The sequence below is a fragment of the Stenella coeruleoalba genome, assembly GCF_951394435.1.
Source record: "Stenella coeruleoalba genome assembly, contig: scaffold_104, whole genome shotgun sequence".
NCBI classification, from domain to species: Eukaryota; Metazoa; Chordata; class Mammalia; order Artiodactyla; family Delphinidae; genus Stenella; species Stenella coeruleoalba.
In genome coordinates, this window is record NW_027646183.1 from 351,547 (window position 1) to 375,119 (window position 23,573).

The 23,573-nt window shown below is 43.9% G+C and overlaps 1 long non-coding RNA gene across 4 annotated transcripts in view; it reads right to left on the reverse strand.

The window, feature by feature from the left end:
• The window catches only part of LOC307181273, a 560,753-nt gene that overhangs the window by 326,513 nt on the left and 210,667 nt on the right, over positions 1-23,573 (reverse strand). For all 4 annotated transcript variants that reach the window (XR_013826299.1, XR_013826300.1, XR_013826301.1 and 1 more), the window contains exons 3-4: positions 18,865-18,946; positions 15,707-15,788 (exon numbers count right to left, since the gene is read on the reverse strand). This is a non-coding gene — a long non-coding RNA (uncharacterized lncRNA). The remainder of the gene's footprint in view (positions 1-15,706; positions 15,789-18,864; positions 18,947-23,573) is intronic.

Genomic DNA, 23,573 nt, shown 5'->3' on the forward strand with positions numbered 1-23,573 from the left:
AAATAAGTCACACAGAAAAAGAAACATCATAAGATATCAGTAATACACGGAATGTAAACTTGGCTACACAGGAACTGAATTACAGAACAGAACAGGGTCTCAAATTTAGAAAACCAACTTATGCTTGCTTAAGGGGAAAGGTGAGTTGGGGTGCTGCATAAAACCAGAGATTGAAATGAGCACAGATAAAGTTCCTTAAGCCAAATATGGAATAGACAAGAGCTACTCCTTGCTCAAAGAATTGGACTCAACACCGCATATTAAACGCCTAAGAATGTACCTGACTAGTAAGTATCTTAAAACCTATGGATTGCTATGTCTCCGAAAGAGAATCAAGCATGTGTACAGGGGCATAAACGCAGCAGTGATAGGATTGGAGAGGTTCGGTGAGCAAATGAAGACCCTTTGAAATCATATTGCATGGTACCCATTACACGGGTCTCAACTCTCCAGGTTTAAGGTATTCTTCCTTCAGCTAAAACATGCATGTGGAACCCGTAGTATGATCAACCATGTGAACGGGAGACGTGTTCAAATATGTCTCAGTTTTCCTCCCCTGGTACTCGGGTGCAACATTCCAGACGCTTTACTAACACTCTCCCGACTTGGAGAGTCAGTCCCTTTAACCTCCTGTTTGGCCCAGTTTGCAATTTCTGCGGAAGATGAACAGGAATAGCGAGAACCAATGAGAGACTAGCTGGAGGTGTCTGAACGGGCAAATTTAACTCTCATTTCCCACCAGGAAGAGGAATTAACCAAAGGTTCAGCGTGCCGTGCCGGAACCAGATTAGGGCCTGAAGACATCCTGCGTTGTTGCGGCCAGGTCACAAGAAAGCGAGTTGAAGAAAGGAGCTCAGGGGCACTGTAATTCACAAACCTGCAGAGTTATAAATGACAGCTATCGTCCAAAAATAGACTGAAGTAAGGCTGCCAAGAGGACTCGAAAGCGGGGCAGAATTGCAGGAAACCGATTTCAGGAGGTAGATTGGAATTGCATTGAAAGCATAGGAAAAGAGGCAGAACGTCCACAATGATGCACTTGGCCAAAAAGGGCGTATGCATTTTTTCCTGAATATATTCAGGAAAAAACGCATACGCCCTTTTTGGCCAACCAAGCAAGCTTGCAAAGGAAATCTGCACTACAATGAAGTCTCACTTCCCCCCGGTCAAAAGGGCCATCTGAAAAAAGGGTAAAATCCAGAAAGGCAGGACAGGCCATGGAGAACTGGGAGCCTTGTTATGCTGATGGGCGGGATGTAAATTGCCAACAACCACTCGGGAGAAGTGTATGGTGTTTCCTGAAACATCTAAAAAACAAAGCAACAGAGCCTAGGGCACTTCCACTTATGGTCCTATAGCTTAGGGAAATTAAAATCAAAAAGACACAGCCACCCCAAAGTTTGGAACGGCTCTGTTTACAAGAACCTCGTTTACAGTACAAGTTCAACATCGCAGAAAGTGAAAAATGGATAAAGAAGTTGTGGTATTCACTTACAATGCAGTATCACTCAGCAATGAAATCTGTGTCATCAGGCCCGTAGCAGCACAATGAGTGGATTCAGGTATGATGATTCTAACTGAAATAAGTCACACAGAAAAAGAAACATCATAAGATATCAGTAATACATGGAATGGAAACTTGGCTACACAGGAACTGAATTACAGAACAGAACAGGGTCTCAAATTTAGAAAACCAACTTATGCTTGCTTAAGGGGAAAGGTGAGTTGGGGTGCTGCATAAAACCAGAGATTGAAATGAGCACAGATAAAGTTCCTTAAGCCAAATATGGAATAGACAAGAGCTACTCCTTGCTCAACGAAATGGACTCAACACCTCATATTAAACGCCTAAGAATGTACCTGACTAGTAAGTATCTTAAAACCTATGGATTGCTATGTCTCCGAAAGAGAATCAAGCATGTGTACAGGGGCATAAACGCAGCAGTGATAGGATTGGAGAGGTTCGGTGAGCAAATGAAGACCCTTTGAAGTCATATTGCATGGTACCCATTCCACGGGTTTCAACTACCCAGGTTTTAGGTATTCTTCCTTCAGCTAAAACATGCATGTGGAACCCAGAGTATGATCAACCATGTGATCGGGAGACGTGTTCAAATATGTTTCAGTTTTCCTCCCCTGGTACTCGGGTGCAACATTCCAGACGCTTTACTAACACTCTCCCCACTTGGAGAGTCAGCGCCTTTAACCTCCTGTTTGGCCCAGTTTGCAATTTCTGCGGAAGATGAACAGGAATAGCGAGAACCAATGAGAGGCTAGCTGGAGGTGTCTGGACGGGCAAATTTAACTCTCATTTCCCACCAGGAAGAGGAATTAACCAAAGGTTCAGCGTGCCGTGCCGGAACCAGATTAGGGCCTGAAGACATCCTGCGTTGTTGCGGCCAGGTCACAAGAAAGCGAGTTGAAGAAAGCAACTCAGGGGCACTGTAATTCACAAACCTGCAGAGTTATAAATGACAGCTATCGTCCAAAAATAGACTGAAGTAAGGCTGCCAAGAGGACTCGAAAGCGGGGCAGAATTGCAGGAAACCGATTTCAGGAGGTAGATTGGAATTGCATTGAAAGCATAGGAAAAGAGGCAGAACGTCCACAATGATGCACTTGGCCAAAAAGGGCGTATGCGTTTTTTCCTGAATATATTCAGGAAAAAACGCATACGCCCTTTTTGGCCAACCAAGCAAACTTGCAAAGGAAATCTGCACTACAATGAAGTCTCACTTCCCCCGGTCAAAAGGGCCATCTGAAAAAAGTGTAAAATCCAGAAAGGCTGGACAGGCCATGGAGAACTGGGAGCCTTGTTATGCTGATGGGCGGGATGTAAATTGCCAACAGACACTCGGGAGAAGTGTATGGTGTTTCCTGAAACATCTAAAAAACAAAGCAACAGAGCCTAGGGCACTTCCACTTATGGTCCTATAGCTTAGGGAAATTAAAATCAAAAAGACACAGCCACCCCAAAGTTTGGGACGCCTCTGTTTACAAGAACCTCGTTTACCGTACAAGTTCAATATCACAGAAAGTGAAAAATGGATAAAGAACTTGTGGTACTTACGTACAATGCAGTATTACTCAGCAATGAAACCTATGTCATCAGGCCCGTAGCAGCATAATGAGTGGATTCAGGTATGATGATTCTAACTGAAATAAGTCACACAGAAAAAGAAACATCATAAGATATCAGTAATACACGGAATGTAAACTTGGCTACACAGGAACTGAATTACAGAACAGAACAGGGTCTCAAATTTAGAAAACCAACTTATGCTTGCTTAAGGGGAAAGGTGAGTTGGGGTGCTGCATAAAACCAGAGATTGAAATGAGCACAGATAAAGTTCCTTAAGCCAAATATGGAATAGACAAGAGCTACTCCTTGCTCAACGAAATGGACTCAACACCGCATATTAAACGCCTAAGAATGTACCTGACTAGTAAGTATCTTAAAACCTATAGATTGCTATGTCTCCGAAAGAGAATCAAGCATGTGTACAGGGGCATAAACGCAGCAGTGATAGGATTGGAGAGGTTCGGTGAGCAAATGAAGACCCTTTGAAGTCATATTGCATGGTACCCATTCCACGGGTTTCAACTACCCAGGTTTTAGGTATTCTTCCTTCAGCTAAAACATGCATGTGGAACCCAGAGTATGATCAACCATGTGATCGGGAGACGTGTTCAAATATGTCTCAGTTTTCCTCCCCTGGTACTCGGGTGCAACATTCCAGACGCTTTACTAACACTGTCCCCACTTGGAGAGTCAGCGCCTTTAACCTCCTGTTTGGCCCAGTTTGCAATTTCTGTGGAAGATGAACAGGAATAGCGAGAACCAATGAGAGACTAGCTGGAGGTGTCTGGACGGGCAAATTTAACTCTCATTTCCCACCAGGAAGAGGAAATAACCAAAGGCTCAGCGTGCGGTACCGGAATCAGATTAGGGCCTGAAGCCATCCTGCGGTGTTGCGGCCAGCTCAAAAGAAAGCGAGTTGAAGAAAGGAGCTCAGGGGCACTGTAATTCACAAACCTGCAGAGTTATAAATGACAGCTATCGTCCAAAAATAGACTGAAGTAAGGCTGCCAAGAGGACTTGAAAGCAGGGCAGAATTGCAGGAAACCGATTTCAGGAGGTAGACTGGAATTGCATTGAAAGCATAGGAAAAGAGGCAGAACGTCCACAATGATGCACTTGGCCAAAAAGGGCGTATGCGTTTTTTCCTGAATATATTCAGGAAAAAACGCATACGCCCTTTTTGGCCAACCAAGCAAGCTTGCAAAGAAAATCTGCACTACAATGAAGTCTCACTTCCCCCCGGTCAAAAGGGCCATCTGAAAAAAGTGTAAAATCCAGAAAGGCAGGACAGGCCATGGAGAACTGGGAGCCTTGTTATGCTGATGGGCGGGATGTAAATTGCCAACAACCACTCGGGAGAAGTGTATGGTGTTTCCTGAAACATCTAAAAAACAAAGCAACAGAACCTAGGGCACTTCCACTTATGGTCCTATAGCTTAGGGAAATTAAAATCAAAAAGACACAGCCACCCCAAAGTTTGGATCGGCTCTGTTTACAAGAACCTCGTTTACAGTACAAGTTCAACATCGCAGAAAGTGAAAAATGGATAAAGAAGTTGTGGTATTTACTTACAAAGCAATATCACTCAGCAATGAAATCTGTGTCATCAGGCCCTTAGCAGCACAATGAGTGGATTCAGGTATGATGATTCTAACTGAAATAAGTCACACAGAAAAAGAAACATCATAAGATATCAGTAATACACGGAATGGAAACTTGGCTACACAGGAACTGAATTACAGAACAGAACAGGGTCTCAAATTTCGAAAACCAACTTATGCTTGCTTAAGGGGAAAGGTGAGTAGGGGTGCTGCATAAAACCAGAGATTGAAATGAGCACAGATAAAGTTCCTTAAGCCAAATATGGAATAGACAAGAGCTACTCCTTGCTCAATGAAATGGACTCAACACCCCATATTAAACGCCTAAGAATGTACCTGACTAGTAAGTATCTTAAAACCTATGGATTGCTATGTCTCTGAAAGAGAATCAAGCATGTGTACAGGGGCATAAACGCAGCAGTGATAGGATTGGAGAGGTTCGGTGAGCATATGAAGACCCTTTGAAGTCATATTGCATGGTACCCATTACACGGGTCTCAACTCTCCAGGTTTAAAGTATTCTTCCTTCAGCTAAAACATGCATGTGGAACCCAGAGTATGATCAACCATGTGAACGGGAGACGTGTTCAAATATATCTCAGTTTTCCTCCCCTGGTACTCGGGTGCAACATTCCAGACGCTTTACTAACAATCTCCCGACTTGGAGAGTCAGTCCCTTTAACCTCCTGTTTGGCCCAGTTTGCAATTTCTGCGGAAGATGAACAGGAATAGCGAGAACCAATGAGAGACTAGCTGGAGGTGTCTGCACGGGCAAATTTACCTCTCATTTCCCACCAGGAAGAGGAATTAACCAAAGGCTCAGCATGCCGGGCCGGAACCAGATTAGGCCCTGAAGCCATCCTGCGGTGTTGCGGCCAGGTCACAAGAAAGCGAGTTGAAGAAAGGAGCTCAGGGGCACTGTAATTCACAAACCTGCAGAGTTATAAATGACAGCTATCGTCCAAAAATAGACTGAAGTAAGGCTGCCAAGAGGACGTGAAAGCGGGGCAGAATTGCAGGAAACCGATTTCAGGAGGTAGACTGGAATTGCATTGAAAGCATAGGAAAAGAGGCAGAACGTCCACAATGATGCACTTGGCCAAAAAGGGCGTATGCGTTTTTTCCTGAATATATTCAGGAAAAAACGCATACGCCCTTTTTGGCCAACCAAGCAAGCTTGCAAAGGAAATCTGCACTACAATGAATTCTCACTTTCCCCCGGTCAAAAGGGCCATCTGAAAAAAGTGTAAAATCCAGAAAGGCAGGACAGGCCATTGAGAACTGGGAGCCTTGTTATGCTGATGGGCGGGATGTAAATTGCCAACAGACACTTGGGAAAAGTGTATGGTGTTTCCTGAAACATCTAAGAAACAAAGAAACAGAGCCTAGGGCACTTCCACTTATGGTCCTATAGCTTAGGGAAATTAAAATCAAAAAGACACAGCCACCGCAAAGTTTGGAACGGCTCTGTTTACAAGAACCTCGTTTACAGTACAAGTTCAACATCGCAGAAAGTGAAAAATGGATAAAGAAGTTGTGGTATTCACCTACAAAGCAATATCACTCAGCAATGAAATCTATGTCATCAGGCCCTTAGCAGCACAATGAGTGGATTCAGGTATGATGATTGTAACTGAAATAAGTCACACAGAAAAAGAAACATCATAAGATATCAGTAATACACGGAATGTAAACTTGGCTACACAGGAACTGAATTACAGAACAGAACAGGGTCTCAAATTTAGAAAACTAACTTATGCTTGCTTAAGGGGAAAGGTGAGTTGGGGTGCTGCATAAAACCAGAGATTGAAATGAGCACAGATAAAGTTCCTTAAGCCAAATATGGAATAGACAAGAGCTACTCCTTGCTCAACGAAATGGACTCAACACCGCATATTAAACGCCTAAGAATGTACTTGACTAGTAAGTATCTTAAAACCTATGTATTGCTATGTCTCCGAAAGAGAATCAAGCATGTGTACAGGGGCATAAACGCAGCAGTGATAGGATTGGAGAGGTTCGGTGAGCAAATGAAGACCCTTTGAAGTCATATTGCATGGTACCCATTCCACGGGTTTCAACTACCCAGGTTTAAGGTATTCTTCCTTCAGCTAAAACATGCATGTGGAACCTAGATTATGATCAACCATGTGATGGGGAGACGTGTTCAAATATGTCTCAGTTTTCGTACCCTGGTACTCGGGTGCAACATTCCAGACGCTTTACTAACACTCTCCCGACTTGGAGAGTCAGTCCCTTTAACTTCCTGTTTGGCCCAGTTTGCAATTTCTGCGGAAGATGAACAGGAATAGCGAGAACCAATGAGAGGCTAGCTGGAGGTATCTGGACGGGCAAATTTAACTCTCATTTCCCACCAGGAAGAGGAATTAACCAAAGGCTCAGCGTGCCGTGCCGGATCCAGATTAGGGCCTGAAGCCATCCTGCGGTGTTGCGGCCAGGTCACAAGAAAGCGAGTTGAAGAAAGGAGCTCAGGGGCACTGTAATTCACAAACCTGCAGAGTTATAAATGACAGCTATCGTCCAAAAATAGACTGAAGTAAGGCTGCCAAGAGGACTTGAAAGCGGGGCAGAATTGCAGGAAACCGATTTCAGGAGGTAGACTGGAATTGCATTGAAAGCATAGGAAAAGAGGCAGAACGTCCACAATGATGCACTTGGCCAAAAAGGGCGTATGCGTTTTTTCCTGAATATATTCAGGAAAAAACGCATACGCCCTTTTTGGCCAACCAAGCAAGCTTGCAAAGGAAATCTGCACTACAATGAATTCTCACTTTCCCCCGGTCAAAAGGGCCATCTGAAAAAAGTGTAAAATCCAGAAAGGCAGGACAGGCCATTGAGAACTGGGAGCCTTGTTATGCTGATGGGCGGGATGTAAATTGCCAAGAACCACTTGGGAGAATTGTATGGTGTTTCCTGAAACAACTAAAAAACAAAGCAACAGAGCCTAGGGCACTTCCACTTATGGTCCTATAGCTTAGGGAAATTAAAATCAAAAAGACACAGCCACCCCAAAGTTTGGAACGGCTCTGTTTACAAGAACCTCGTTTACAGTACAAGTTCAACATCGCAGAAAGTGAAAAATGGATAAAGAAGTTGTGGTATTTACTTACAAAGCAATATCACTCAGCAATGAAATCTGTGTCATCAGGCCCTTAGCAGCACAATGAGTGGATTCAGGTATGATGATTCTAACTGAAATAAGTCACACAGAAAAAGAAACATCATAAGATATCAGTAATACACGGAATGGAAACTTGGCTACACAGGAAATGAATTACAGAACAGAACAGGGTCTCAAATTTAGAAAACCAACTTATGCTTGCTTAAGGGGAAAGGTGAGTTGGGGTGCTGCATAAAACCAGAGATTGAAATGAGCACAGATAAAGTTCCTTAAGCCAAATATGGAATAGACAAGAGCTACTCCTTGCTCAACGAAATGGACTCAACACCGCATATTAAACGCCTAAGAATGTACCTGACTAGTAAGTATCTTAAAACCTATGGATTGCTATGTCTCCGAAAGAGAATCAAGCATGTGTACAGGGGCATAAACGCAGCAGTGATAGGATTGGAGAGGTTCGTGAGCAAATGAAGACCCTTTGAAGTCATATTGCATGGTACCCATTCCACGGGTTTCAACTACCCAGGTTTTAGGTATTCTTCCTTCAGCTAAAACATGCATGTGGAACCCAAGTATGATCAACCATGTGAACGGGAGACGTGTTCAAATATGTCTCAGTTTTCTTCCCCTGGTACTCGGGTGCAACATTCCAGACGCTTTACTAACAATCTCCCGACTTGGAGAGTCAGTCCCTTTAACCTCCTGTTTGGCCCAGTTTGCAATTTCTGCGGAAGATGAACAGGAATAGCGAGAACCAATGAGAGGCTAGCTGGAGGTGTCTGGACAGGCAAATTCAACTCTCATTTCCCACCAGGAAGAGGAATTAACCAAAGGCTCAGCATGCCGGGCCGGAACCAGATTAGGGCCTGAAGCCATCCTGCGGTGTTGCGGCCAGGTCACAAGAAAGCGAGTTGAAGAAAGGAGCTCAGGGGCACTGTAATTCACAAACCTGCAGAGTTATAAATGACAGCTATCGTCCAAAAATAGACTGAAGTAAGGCTGCCAAGAGGACTTGAAAGCGGGGCAGAATTGCAGGAAACCGATTTCAGGAGGTAGACTGGAATTGCATTGAAAGCATAGGAAAAGAGGCAGAACGTCCACAATGATGCACTTGGCCAAAAAGGGCGTATGCGTTTTTTCCTGAATATATTCAGGAAAAAACGCATACGCCCTTTTTGGCCAACCAAGCAAGCTTGCAAAGGAAATCTGCAGTACAATGAAGTCTCACTTCCCCCTGGTCAAAAGGGCCATCTGAAAAAAGTGTAAACTCCAGAAAGGCAGGACAGGCCATGGAGAACTGGGAGCCTTGTTATGCTGATGGGCGGGATGTAAATTGCCAAGAACCACTCGGGAGAAGTGTATGGTGTTTCCTGAAACATCTAAAAAACAAAGCAACAGAGCCTAGGGCACTTCCACTTATGGTCCTATAGCTTAGGGAATTTAAAATCAAAAAGACACAGCCACCCCAAAGTTTGGATCGGCTCTGTTTACAAGAACCTCGTTTACAGTACAAGTTCAACATCGCAGAAAGTGAAAAATGGATAAAGAAGTTGTGGTATTTACTTACAAAGCAATATCACTCAGCAATGAAATCTGTGTCATCAGGCCCTTAGCAGCACAATGAGTGGATTCAGGTATGATGATTCTAACTGAAATAAGTCACACAGAAAAAGAAACATCATAAGATATCAGTAATACACGGAATGTAAACTTGGCTACACAGGAACTGAATTACAGAACAGAACAGGGTCTCAAATTTCGAAAACCAACTTATGCTTGCTTAAGGGGAAAGGTGAGTTGGGGTGCTGCATAAAACCAGAGATTGAAATGAGCACAGATAAAGTTCCTTAAGCCAAATATGGAATAGACAAGAGCTACTCCTTGCTCAACGAAATGGACTCAACACCGCATATTAAACGCCTAAGAATGTACCTGACTAGTAAGTATCTTAAAACCTATGGATTGCTATGTCTCCGAAAGAGAATCAAGCATGTGTACAGGGGCATAAACACAGCAGTGATAGGATTGGAGAGGTTCGGTGAGCAAATGAAGACCCTTTGAAGTCATATTGCATGGTACCCATTCCACGGGTTTCAACTACCCAGGTTTTAGGTATTCTTCCTTCAGCTAAAACATGCATGTGGAACCCAAGTATGATCAACCATGTGAACGGGAGACGTGTTCAAATATGTCTCAGTTTTCTTCCCCTGGTACTCGGGTGCAACATTCCAGACGCTTTACTAACACTCTCCCGACTTGGAGAGTCAGTCCCTTTAACCTCCTGTTTGGCCCAGTTTGCAATTTCTGCGGAAGATGAACAGGAATAGCGAGAACCAATGAGAGGCTAGCTGGAGGTGTCTGGACGGGCAAATTCAACTCTCATTTCCCACCAGGAAGAGGAATTAACCAAAGGCTCAGCATGCCGGGCCGGAACCGGATTAGGGCCTGAAGCCATCCTGCGGTGTTGCGGCCAGGTCACAAGAAAGCGAGTTGAAGAAAGGAGCTCAGGGGCACTGTAATTCACAAACCTGCAGAGTTATAAATGACAGCTATCGTCCAAAAATAGACTGAAGTAAGGCTGCCAAGAGGACTTGAAAGCGGGGCAGAATTGCAGGAAACCGATTTCAGGAGGTAGACTGGAATTGCATTGAAAGCATAGGAAAAGAGGCAGAACGTCCACAATGATGCACTTGGCCAAAAAGGGCGTATGCGTTTTTTTCCTGAATATATTCAGGAAAAAACGCATACGCCCTTTTTGGCCAACCAAGCAAGCTTGCAAAGGAAATCTGCACTACAATGAAGTCTCACTTCCCCCCGGTCAAAAGGGCCATCTGAAAAAAGTGTAAAATCCAGAAAGGCAGGACAGGCCATGGAGAACTGGGAGCCTTGTTATGCTGATGGGCGGGATGTAATTTGCCAAAAACCACTCAGGAGAAGTGTATGGTGTTTCCTGAAACATCTAAAAAACAAAGCAACAGAACCTAGGGCACTTCCACTTATGGTCCTATAGCTTAGGGAAATTAAAATGAAAAAGACACAGCCACCCCAAAGTTTGGAACGGCTCTGTTTACAAGAACCTCGTTTACAGTACAAGTTCAACATCGCAGAAAGTGAAAAATGGATAAAGAAGTTGTGGTATTTACTTACAAAGCAATATCACTCAGCAATGAAATCTGTGTCATCAGGCCCTTAGCAGCACAATGAGTGGATTCAGGTATGATGATTCTAACTGAAATAAGTCACACAGAAAAAGAAACATCATAAGATATCAGTAATACACGGAATGGAAACTTGGCTACACAGGAAATGAATTACAGAACAGAACAGGGTCTCAAATTTAGAAAACCAACTTATGCTTGCTTAAGGGGAAAGGTGAGTTGGGGTGCTGCATAAAACCAGAGATTGAAATGAGCACAGATAAAGTTCCTTAAGCCAAATATGGAATAGACAAGAGCTACTCCTTGCTCAACGAAATGGACTCAACACCGCATATTAAACGCCTAAGAATGTACCTGACTAGTAAGTATCTTAAAACCTATGGATTGCTATGTCTCCGAAAGAGAATCAAGCATGTGTACAGGGGCATAAACGCAGCAGTGATAGGATTGGAGAGGTTCGTGAGCAAATGAAGACCCTTTGAAGTCATATTGCATGGTACCCATTCCACGGGTTTCAACTACCCAGGTTTTAGGTATTCTTCCTTCAGCTAAAACATGCATGTGGAACCCAAGTATGATCAACCATGTGAACGGGAGACGTGTTCAAATATGTCTCAGTTTTCTTCCCCTGGTACTCGGGTGCAACATTCCAGACGCTTTACTAACAATCTCCCGACTTGGAGAGTCAGTCCCTTTAACCTCCTGTTTGGCCCAGTTTGCAATTTCTGCGGAAGATGAACAGGAATAGCGAGAACCAATGAGAGGCTAGCTGGAGGTGTCTGGACAGGCAAATTCAACTCTCATTTCCCACCAGGAAGAGGAATTAACCAAAGGCTCAGCATGCCGGGCCGGAACCAGATTAGGGCCTGAAGCCATCCTGCGGTGTTGCGGCCAGGTCACAAGAAAGCGAGTTGAAGAAAGGAGCTCAGGGGCACTGTAATTCACAAACCTGCAGAGTTATAAATGACAGCTATCGTCCAAAAATAGACTGAAGTAAGGCTGCCAAGAGGACTTGAAAGCGGGGCAGAATTGCAGGAAACCGATTTCAGGAGGTAGACTGGAATTGCATTGAAAGCATAGGAAAAGAGGCAGAACGTCCACAATGATGCACTTGGCCAAAAAGGGCGTATGCGTTTTTTCCTGAATATATTCAGGAAAAAACGCATACGCCCTTTTTGGCCAACCAAGCAAGCTTGCAAAGGAAATCTGCAGTACAATGAAGTCTCACTTCCCCCTGGTCAAAAGGGCCATCTGAAAAAAGTGTAAACTCCAGAAAGGCAGGACAGGCCATGGAGAACTGGGAGCCTTGTTATGCTGATGGGCGGGATGTAAATTGCCAAGAACCACTCGGGAGAAGTGTATGGTGTTTCCTGAAACATCTAAAAAACAAAGCAACAGAGCCTAGGGCACTTCCACTTATGGTCCTATAGCTTAGGGAATTTAAAATCAAAAAGACACAGCCACCCCAAAGTTTGGATCGGCTCTGTTTACAAGAACCTCGTTTACAGTACAAGTTCAACATCGCAGAAAGTGAAAAATGGATAAAGAAGTTGTGGTATTTACTTACAAAGCAATATCACTCAGCAATGAAATCTGTGTCATCAGGCCCTTAGCAGCACAATGAGTGGATTCAGGTATGATGATTCTAACTGAAATAAGTCACACAGAAAAAGAAACATCATAAGATATCAGTAATACACGGAATGTAAACTTGGCTACACAGGAACTGAATTACAGAACAGAACAGGGTCTCAAATTTCGAAAACCAACTTATGCTTGCTTAAGGGGAAAGGTGAGTTGGGGTGCTGCATAAAACCAGAGATTGAAATGAGCACAGATAAAGTTCCTTAAGCCAAATATGGAATAGACAAGAGCTACTCCTTGCTCAACGAAATGGACTCAACACCGCATATTAAACGCCTAAGAATGTACCTGACTAGTAAGTATCTTAAAACCTATGGATTGCTATGTCTCCGAAAGAGAATCAAGCATGTGTACAGGGGCATAAACACAGCAGTGATAGGATTGGAGAGGTTCGGTGAGCAAATGAAGACCCTTTGAAGTCATATTGCATGGTACCCATTCCACGGGTTTCAACTACCCAGGTTTTAGGTATTCTTCCTTCAGCTAAAACATGCATGTGGAACCCAAGTATGATCAACCATGTGAACGGGAGACGTGTTCAAATATGTCTCAGTTTTCTTCCCCTGGTACTCGGGTGCAACATTCCAGACGCTTTACTAACACTCTCCCGACTTGGAGAGTCAGTCCCTTTAACCTCCTGTTTGGCCCAGTTTGCAATTTCTGCGGAAGATGAACAGGAATAGCGAGAACCAATGAGAGGCTAGCTGGAGGTGTCTGGACGGGCAAATTCAACTCTCATTTCCCACCAGGAAGAGGAATTAACCAAAGGCTCAGCATGCCGGGCCGGAACCGGATTAGGGCCTGAAGCCATCCTGCGGTGTTGCGGCCAGGTCACAAGAAAGCGAGTTGAAGAAAGGAGCTCAGGGGCACTGTAATTCACAAACCTGCAGAGTTATAAATGACAGCTATCGTCCAAAAATAGACTGAAGTAAGGCTGCCAAGAGGACTTGAAAGCGGGGCAGAATTGCAGGAAACCGATTTCAGGAGGTAGACTGGAATTGCATTGAAAGCATAGGAAAAGAGGCAGAACGTCCACAATGATGCACTTGGCCAAAAAGGGCGTATGCGTTTTTTTCCTGAATATATTCAGGAAAAAACGCATACGCCCTTTTTGGCCAACCAAGCAAGCTTGCAAAGGAAATCTGCACTACAATGAAGTCTCACTTCCCCCCGGTCAAAAGGGCCATCTGAAAAAAGTGTAAAATCCAGAAAGGCAGGACAGGCCATGGAGAACTGGGAGCCTTGTTATGCTGATGGGCGGGATGTAATTTGCCAAAAACCACTCAGGAGAAGTGTATGGTGTTTCCTGAAACATCTAAAAAACAAAGCAACAGAACCTAGGGCACTTCCACTTATGGTCCTATAGCTTAGGGAAATTAAAATGAAAAAGACACAGCCACCCCAAAGTTTGGAACGGCTCTGTTTACAAGAACCTCGTTTACAGTACAAGTTCAACATCGCAGAAAGTGAAAAATGGATAAAGAAGTTGTGGTATTTACTTACAAAGCAATATCACTCAGCAATGAAATCTGTGTCATCAGGCCCTTAGCAGCACAATGAGTGGATTCAGGTATGATGATTCTAACTGAAATAAGTCACACAGAAAAAGAAACATCATAAGATATCACTAATACACGGAATGTAAACTTGGCTACACAGGAACTGCATTCCAAAACAGAACAGGGTCTCAAATTTAGAAAACCAACTTATGCTTGCTTAAGGGGAAAGGTGAGTTGGGGTGCTGCATAAAACCAGAGATTGAAATGAGCACAGATAAAGTTCCTTAAGCCAAATATGGAATAGACAAGAGCTACTCCTTGCTCAACGAAATGGACTCAAAACCCCATATTAAACGCCTAAGAATGTACCTGACTAGTAAGTATCTTAAAACCTATGGATTGCTATGTCTCCAAAAGAGAATCAAGCGTGTGTACAGGGGCATAAACGCAGCAGTGATAGGATTGGAGAGGTTCGGGGAGCAAATGAAGACCCTTTGAAGTCATATTGCATGGTACCCATTACACGGGTCTCAACTCTCCAGGTTTAAGGTATTCTTCCTTCAGCTAAAACATGCATGTGGAACCCAGAGTATGATCAACCATGTGAACGGGAGACGTGTTCAAATATGTCTCAGTTTTCCTCCCCTGGTACTCGGGTGCAACATTCCAGACGCTTTACTAACACTCTCCCGACTTGGAGAGTCAGTCCCTTTAACCTCCTGTTTGGCCCAGTTTGCAATTTCTGCGGAAGATGAACAGGAATAGCGAGAACCAATGAGAGGCTAGCTGGAGGTGTCTGGACGGGCAAATTCAACTCTCATTTCCCACCAGGAAGAGGAATTAACCAAAGGCTCAGCATGCCGGGCCGGAACCAGATTAGGGCCTGAAGCCATCCTGCGGTGTTGCGGCCAGGTCACAAGAAAGCGAGTTGAAGAAAGCAACTCAGGGGCACTGTAATTCACAAACCTGCAGAGTTATAAATGACAGCTATCGTCCAAAAATAGACTGAAGTAAGGCTGCCAAGAGGACTTGAAAACGGGGCAGAATTGCAGGAAACCGATTTCAGGAGGTAGACTGGAATTGCATTGAAAGCATAGGAAAAGAGGCAGAACGTCCACAATGATGCACTTGGCCAAAAAGGGCGTATGCGTTTTTTCCTGAATATATTCAGGAAAAAACGCATACGCCCTTTTTGGCCAACCAAGCAAGCTTGCAAAGGAAATCTGCACTACAATGAAGTCTCACTTCCCCCTGGTCAAAAGGGCCATCTGAAAGAAGTGTAAAATCCAGAAAGGCAGGACAGGCCATGGAGAACTGGGAGCCTTGTTATGCTGATGGGCGGGATGTAAATTGCCAACAACCACTTGGGAGAAGTGTATGGTGTTTCCTGAAACATCTAAAAAACAAAGCAACAGAGCCTAGGGCACTTCCACTTATGGTCCTATAGCTTAGGGAATTTAAAATCAAAAAGACACAGCCACCCCAAAGTTTGGAACGGCTCTGTTTACAAGAACCTCGTTTACAGTACAAGTTCAACATCGCAGAAAGTGAAAAATGGATAAAAAAGTTGTGGTATTTACTTAAAAAGCAATATCACTCAGCAATGAAATCTGTGTCATCAGGCCCTTAGCAGCACAATGAGTGGATTCAGGTATGATGATTCTAACTGAAATAAGTCACACAGAAAAAGAAACATCATAAGATATCAGTAATACACGGAATGTAAACTTGGCTACACAGGAACTGAATTACAGAACAGAACAGGGTCTCAAATTTTGAAAACCAACTTATGCTTGCTTAAGGGGAAAGGTGAGTTGGGGTGCTGCATAAAACCAGAGATTGAAATGAGCACAGATAAAGTTCCTTAAGCCAAATATGGAATAGACAAGAGCTACTCCTTGCTCAACGAAATGGACTCAACACCGCATATTAAACGCCTAAGAATGTACCTGACTAGTAAGTATCTTAAAACCTGTGGATTGCTATGTCTCCGAAAGAGAATCAAGCATGTGTACAGGGGCATAAACGCAGCAGTGATAGGATTGGAGAGATTCGGTAAGCAAATGAAAACCCTTTGAAGTCATATTGCATGGTACCCATTCCACGGGTTTCAACTACCCAGGTTTTAGGTATTCTTCCTTCAGCTAAAACATGCATGTGGAACCCAAGTATGATCAACCATGTGAACGGGAGACGTGTTCAAATATGTCTCAGTTTTCTTCCCCTGGTACTCGGGTGCAACATTCCAGACGCTTTACTAACACTCTCCCGACTTGGAGAGTCAGTCCCTTTAACCTCCTGTTTGGCCCAGTTTGCAATTTCTGCGGAAGATGAACAGGAATAGCGAGAACCAATGAGAGGCTAGCTGGAGGTGTCTGGACGGGCAAATTCAACTCTCATTTCCCACCAGGAAGAGGAATTAACCAAAGGCTCAGCATGCCGGGCCGGAACCAGATTAGGGCCTGAAGCCATCCTGCGGTGTTGCGGCCAGGTCACAAGAAAGCGAGTTGAAGAAAGGAGCTCAGGGGCACTGTAATTCACAAACCTGCAGAGTTATAAATGACAGCTATCGTCCAAAAATAGACTGAAGTAAGGCTGCCAAGAGGACTTGAAAGCGGGGCAGAATTGCAGGAAACCGATTTCAGGAGGTAGACTGGAATTGCATTGAAAGCATAGGAAAAGAGGCAGAACGTCCACAATGATGCACTTGGCCAAAAAGGGCGTATGCGTTTTTTCCTGAATATATTCAGGAAAAAACGCATACGCCCTTTTTGGCCAACCAAGCAAGCTTGCAAAGGAAATCTGCACTACAATGAAGTCTCACTTCCCCCCGGTCAAAAGGGCCATCTGAAAAAAGTGTAAAATCCAGAAAGGCAGGACAGGCCATGGAGAACTGGGAGCCTTGTTATGCTGATGGGCGGGATGTAATTTGCCAAAAACCACTCAGGAGAAGTGTATGGTGTTTCCTGAAACATCTAAAAAACAAAGCAACAGAACCTAGGGCACTTCCACTTATGGTCCTATAGCTTAGGGAAATTAAAATGAAAAAGACACAGCCACCCCAAAGTTTGGAACGGCTCTGTTTACAAGAACCTCGTTTACAGTACAAGTTCAACATCGCAGAAAGTGAAAAATGGATAAAGAAGTTGTGGTATTTACTTACAAAGCAATATCACTCAGCAATGAAATCTGTGTCATCAGGCCCTTAGCAGCACAATGAGTGGATTCAGGTATGATGATTCTAACTGAAATAAGTCACACAGAAAAAGAAACATCATAAGATATCACTAATACACGGAATGTAAACTTGGCTACACAGGAACTGCATTCCAAAACAGAACAGGGTCCCAAATTTAGAAAACCAACTTATGCTTGCTTAAGGGGAAAGGTGAGTTGGGGTGCTGCATAAAACCAGAGATTGAAATGAGCACAGATAAAGTTCCTTAAGCCAAATATGGAATAGACAAGAGCTACTCCTTGCTCAACGAAATGGACTCAAAACCCCATATTAAACGCCTAAGAATGTACCTGACTAGTAAGTATCTTAAAACCTATGGATTGCTATGTCTCCAAAAGAGAATCAAGCGTGTGTACAGGGGCATAAACGCAGCAGTGATAGGATTGGAGAGGTTCGGGGAGCAAATGAAGACCCTTTGAAGTCATATTGCATGGTACCCATTACACGGGTCTCAACTCTCCAGGTTTAAGGTATTCTTCCTTCAGCTAAAACATGCATGTGGAACCCAGAGTATGATCAACCATGTGAACGGGAGACGTGTTCAAATATGTCTCAGTTTTCCTCCCCTGGTACTCGGGTGCAACATTCCAGACGCTTTACTAACACTCTCCCGACTTGGAGAGTCAGTCCCTTTAACCTCCTGTTTGGCCCAGTTTGCAATTTCTGCGGAAGATGAACAGGAATAGCGAGAACCAATGAGAGGCTAGCTGGAGGTGTCTGGACGGGCAAATTCAACTCTCATTTCCCACCGGGAAGAGGAATTAACCAAAGGCTCAGCATGCCGGGCCGGAACCAGATTAGGGCCTGAAGCCATCCTGCGGTGTTGCGGCCAGGTCACAAGAAAGCGAGTTGAAGAAAGCAACTCAGGGGCACTGTAATTCACAAACCTGCAGAGTTATAAATGACAGCTATCGTCCAAAAATAGACTGAAGTAAGGCTGCCAAGAGGACTTGAAAACGGGGCAGAATTGCAGGAAACCGATTTCAGGAGGTAGACTGGAATTGCATTGAAAGCATAGGAAAAGAGGCAGAACGTCCACAATGATGCACTTGGCCAAAAAGGGCGTATGCGTTTTTTCCTGAATATATTCAGGAAAAAACGCATAAGCCCTTTTTGGCCAACCAAGCAAGCTTGCAAAGGAAATCTGCACTACAATGAAGTCTCACTTCCCCCTGGTCAAAAGGGCCATCTGAAAAAAGTGTAAAATCCAGAAAGGCAGGACAGGCCATGGAGAACTGGGAGCCTTGTTATGCTGATGGCGGGATGTAAATTGCCAACAACCACTCGGGAGAAGTGTATGGTGTTTCCTGAAACATCTAAAAAACAAAGCAACAGAGCCTAGGGCACTTCCACTTATGGTCCTATAGCTTAGGGAATTTAAAATCAAAAAGACACAGCCACCCCAAAGTTTGGAACGGCTCTGTTTACAAGAACCTCGTTTACAGTACAAGTTCAACATCGCAGAAAGTGAAAAATGGATAAAGAAGTTGTGGTATTTACTTAAAAAGCAATATCACTCAGCAATGAAATCTGTGTCATCAGGCCCTTAGCAGCACAATGAGTGGATTCAGGTATGATGATTCTAACTGAAATAAGTCACACAGAAAAAGAAACATCATAAGATATCACTAATACACGGAATGTAAACTTGGCTACACAGGAACTGAATTACAGAACAGAACAGGGTCTCAAATTTCGAAAACCAACTTATGCTTGCTTAAGGGGAAAGGTGAGTTGGGGTGCTGCATAAAACCAGAGATTGAAATGAGCACAGATAAAGTTCCTTAAGCCAAATATGTAATAGACAAGAGCTACTCCTTGCTCAACGAAATGGACTCAACACCGCATATTAAACGCCTAAGAATGTACCTGACTAGTAAGTATCTTAAAACCTATGGATTGCTATGTCTCCGAAAGAGAATCAAGCATGTGTACAGGGGCATAAACGCAGCAGTGATAGGATTGGAGAGGTTCGGTAAGCAAATGAAAACCCTTTGAAGTCATATTGCATGGTACCCATTCCACGGGTTTCAACTACCCATGTTTTAGGTATTCTTCCTTCAGCTAAAACATGCATGTGGAACCCAAGTATGATCAACCATGTGAACGGGAGACATGTTCAAATATGTCTCAGTTTTCTTCCCCTGGTACTCGGGTGCAACATTCCAGACGCTTTACTAACACTCTCCCGACTTGGAGAGTCAGTCCCTTTAACCTCCTGTTTGGCCCAGTTTGCAATTTCTGCGGAAGATGAACAGGAATAGCGAGAACGAATGAGAGGCTAGCTGGAGGTGTCTGGACGGGCAAATTTAACTCTCATTTCCCACCAGGAAGAGGAAATAACCAAAGGCTCAGTGTGCCGTACCGGAACCAGATTAGGGCCTGAAGCCATCCTGCGGTGTTGCGGCCAGCTCACAAGAAAACGAGTTGAAGAAAGGAGCTCAGGGGCACTGTAATTCACAAACCTGCAGAGTTATAAATGACAGCTATCGTCCAAAAATAGACTGAAGTAAGGCTGCCAAGAGGACTTGAAAGCGGGGCAGAATTGCAGGAAACCGATTTCAGGAGGTAGACTGGAATTGCATTGAAAGCATAGGAAAAGAGGCCGAACGTCCACAATGATGCACTTGGCCAAAAAGGGCGTATGCGTTTTTTCCTGAATATATTCAGGAAAAAACGCATACGCCCTTTTTGGCCAACCAAGCAAGCTTGCAAAGGAAATCTGTACTACAATGAAGTCTCACTTCCCCCCGGTCAAAAGGGCCATCTGAAAAAAGTGTAAAATCCAGAAAGGCAGGACAGGCCATGGAGAACTGGGAGCCTTGTTATGCTGATGGGCGGGATGTAAATTGCCAACAACCACTCGGGAGAAGTGTATGGTGTTTCCTGAAACATCTAAAATACAAAGCAACAGAACCTAGGGCACTTCCACTTATGGTCCTATAGCTTAGGGAAATTAAAATCAAAAAGACACAGCCACCCCAAAGTTTGGAACGGCTCTGTTTACAAGAACCTCGTTTACAGTACAAGTTCAACATCGCAGAAAGTGAAAAATGGATAAAGAAGTTGTGGTATTTACTTACAAAGCAATATCACTCAGCAATGAAATCTGTGTCATCAGGCCCTTAGCAGCACAATGAGTGGATTCAGGTATGATGATTCTAACTGAAATAAGTCACACAGAAAAAGAAACATCATAAGATATCAGTAATACACGGAATGTAAACTTGGCTACACAGGAACTGAATTACAGAACAGAACAGGGTCTCAAATTTAGAAAACCAACTTATGCTTGCTTAAGGGGAAAGGTGAGTTGGGGTGCTGCATAAAACCAGAGATTGAAATGAGCACAGATAAAGTTCCTTAAGCCAAATATGGAATAGACAAGAGCTACTCCTTGCTCAACGAAATGGACTCAACACCGCATATTAAACGCCTAAGAATGTACCTGACTAGTAAGTATCTTAAAACCTATAGATTGCTATGTCTCCGAAAGAGAATCAAGCATGTGTACAGGGGCATAAACGCAGCAGTGATAGGATTGGAGAGGTTCAGTGATCAAATGAAGACCCTTTGAAGTCATATTGCATGGTACCCATTCCACGGGTTTCAACTACCCAGATTTTAGGTATTCTTCCTTCAGCTAAAACATGCATGTGGAACCCAGAGTATGATCAACCATGTGATCTGGAGACGTGTTCAAATATGTCTCAGTTTTCCTCCCCTGGTACTCGGGTGCAACATTCCAGATGCTTTACTAACACTCTCCCGACTTGGAGAGTCAGTCCCTTTAACCTCCTGTTTGGCCCAGTTTGCAATTTCTGCGGAAGATGAACAGGAATAGCGAGAACCAATGAGAGGCTAGCTGGAGGTGTCTGGACGGGCAAATTCAACTCTCATTTCCCACCAGGAAGAGGAATTAACCAAAGGCTCAGCATGCCGGGCCGGAACCAGATTAGGGCCTGAAGCCATCCTGCGGAGTTGCGGCCAGGTCACAAGAAAGCGAGTTGAAGAAAGGAGCTCAGGGGCACTGTAATTCACAAACCTGCAGAGTTATAAATGACAGCTATCGTCCAAAAATAGACTGAAGTAAGGCTGCCAAGAGGACTTGAAAGCGGGGCAGAATTGCAGGAAACCGATTTCAGGAGGTAGACTGGAATTGCATTGAAAGCATAGGAAAAGAGGCAGAACGTCCACAATGATGCACTTGGCCAAAAAGGGCGTATGCGTTTTTTCCTGAATATATTCAGGAAAAAACGCATACGCCCTTTTTGGCCAACCAAGCAAGCTTGCAAAGGAAATCTGCACTACAATGAAGTCTCACTTCCCCCCGGTCAAAAGGGCCATCTGAAAAAAGTGTAAAATCCAGAAAGGCAGGACAGGCCATGGAGAACTGGGAGCCTTGTTATGCTGATGGGCGGGATGTAAATTGCCAAGAACCACTTGGGAGAAGTGTATGGTGTTTCCTGAAACAACTAAAAAACAAAGCAACAGAACCTAGGGCACTTCCACTTATGGTCCTATAGCTTAGGGAAATTAAAATGAAAAAGACACAGCCACCCCAAAGTTTGGAACGGCTCTGTTTACAAGAACCTCGTTTACAGTACAAGTTCAACATCGCAGAAAGTGAAAAATGGATAAAGAAGTTGTGGTATTTACTTACAAAGCAATATCACTCAGCAATGAAATCTGTGTCATCAGGCCCTTAGCAGCACAATGAGTGGATTCAGGTATGATGATTCTAACTGAAATAAGTCACACAGAAAAAGAAACATCATAAGATATCACTAATACACGGAATGTAAACTTGGCTACACAGGAACTGAATTACAGAACAGAACAGGGTCTCAAATTTCGAAAACCAACTTATGCTTGCTTAAGGGGAAAGGTGAGTTGGGGTGCTGCATAAAACCAGAGATTGAAATGAGCACAGATAAGGTTCCTTAAGCCAAATATGTAATAGACAAGAGCTACTCCTTGCTCAACGAAATGGACTCAACACCGCATATTAAACGCCTAAGAATGTACCTGACTAGTAAGTATCTTAAAACCTATGGATTGCTATGTCTCCGAAAGAGAATCAAGCATGTGTACAGGGGCATAAACGCAGCAGTGATAGGATTGGAGAGGTTCGGTAAGCAAATGAAAACCCTTTGAAGTCATATTGCATGGTACCCATTCCACGGGTTTCAACTACCCATGTTTTAGGTATTCTTCCTTCAGCTAAAACATGCATGTGGAACCCAAGTATGATCAACCATGTGAACGGGAGACATGTTCAAATATGTCTCAGTTTTCTTCCCCTGGTACTCGGGTGCAACATTCCAGACGCTTTACTAACACTCTCCCGACTTGGAGAGTCAGTCCCTTTAACCTCCTGTTTGGCCCAGTTTGCAATTTCTGCGGAAGATGAACAGGAATAGCGAGAACGAATGAGAGGCTAGCTGGAGGTGTCTGGACGGGCAAATTTAACTCTCATTTCCCACCAGGAAGAGGAAATAACCAAAGGCTCAGTGTGCCGTACCGGAACCAGATTAGGGCCTGAAGCCATCCTGCGGTGTTGCGGCCAGCTCACAAGAAAACGAGTTGAAGAAAGGAGCTCAGGGGCACTGTAATTCACAAACCTGCAGAGTTATAAATGACAGCTATCGTCCAAAAATAGACTGAAGTAAGGCTGCCAAGAGGACTTGAAAGCGGGGCAGAATTGCAGGAAACCGATTTCAGGAGGTAGCCTGGAATTGCATTGAAAGCATAGGAAAAGAGGCCGAACGTCCACAATGATGCACTTGGCCAAAAAGGGCGTATGCGTTTTTTCCTGAATATATTCAGGAAAAAACGCATACGCCCTTTTTGGCCAACCAAGCAAGCTTGCAAAGGAAATCTGTACTACAATGAAGTCTCACTTCCCCCCGGTCAAAAGGGCCATCTGAAAAAAGTGTAAAATCCAGAAAGGCAGGACAGGCCATGGAGAACTGGGAGCCTTGTTATGCTGATGGGCGGGATGTAAATTGCCAACAACCACTCGGGAGAAGTGTATGGTGTTTCCTGAAACATCTAAAATACAAAGCAACAGAACCTAGGGCACTTCCACTTATGGTCCTATAGCTTAGGGAAATTAAAATCAAAAAGACACAGCCACCCCAAAGTTTGGAACGGCTCTGTTTACAAGAACCTCGTTTACAGTACAAGTTCAACATCGCAGAAAGTGA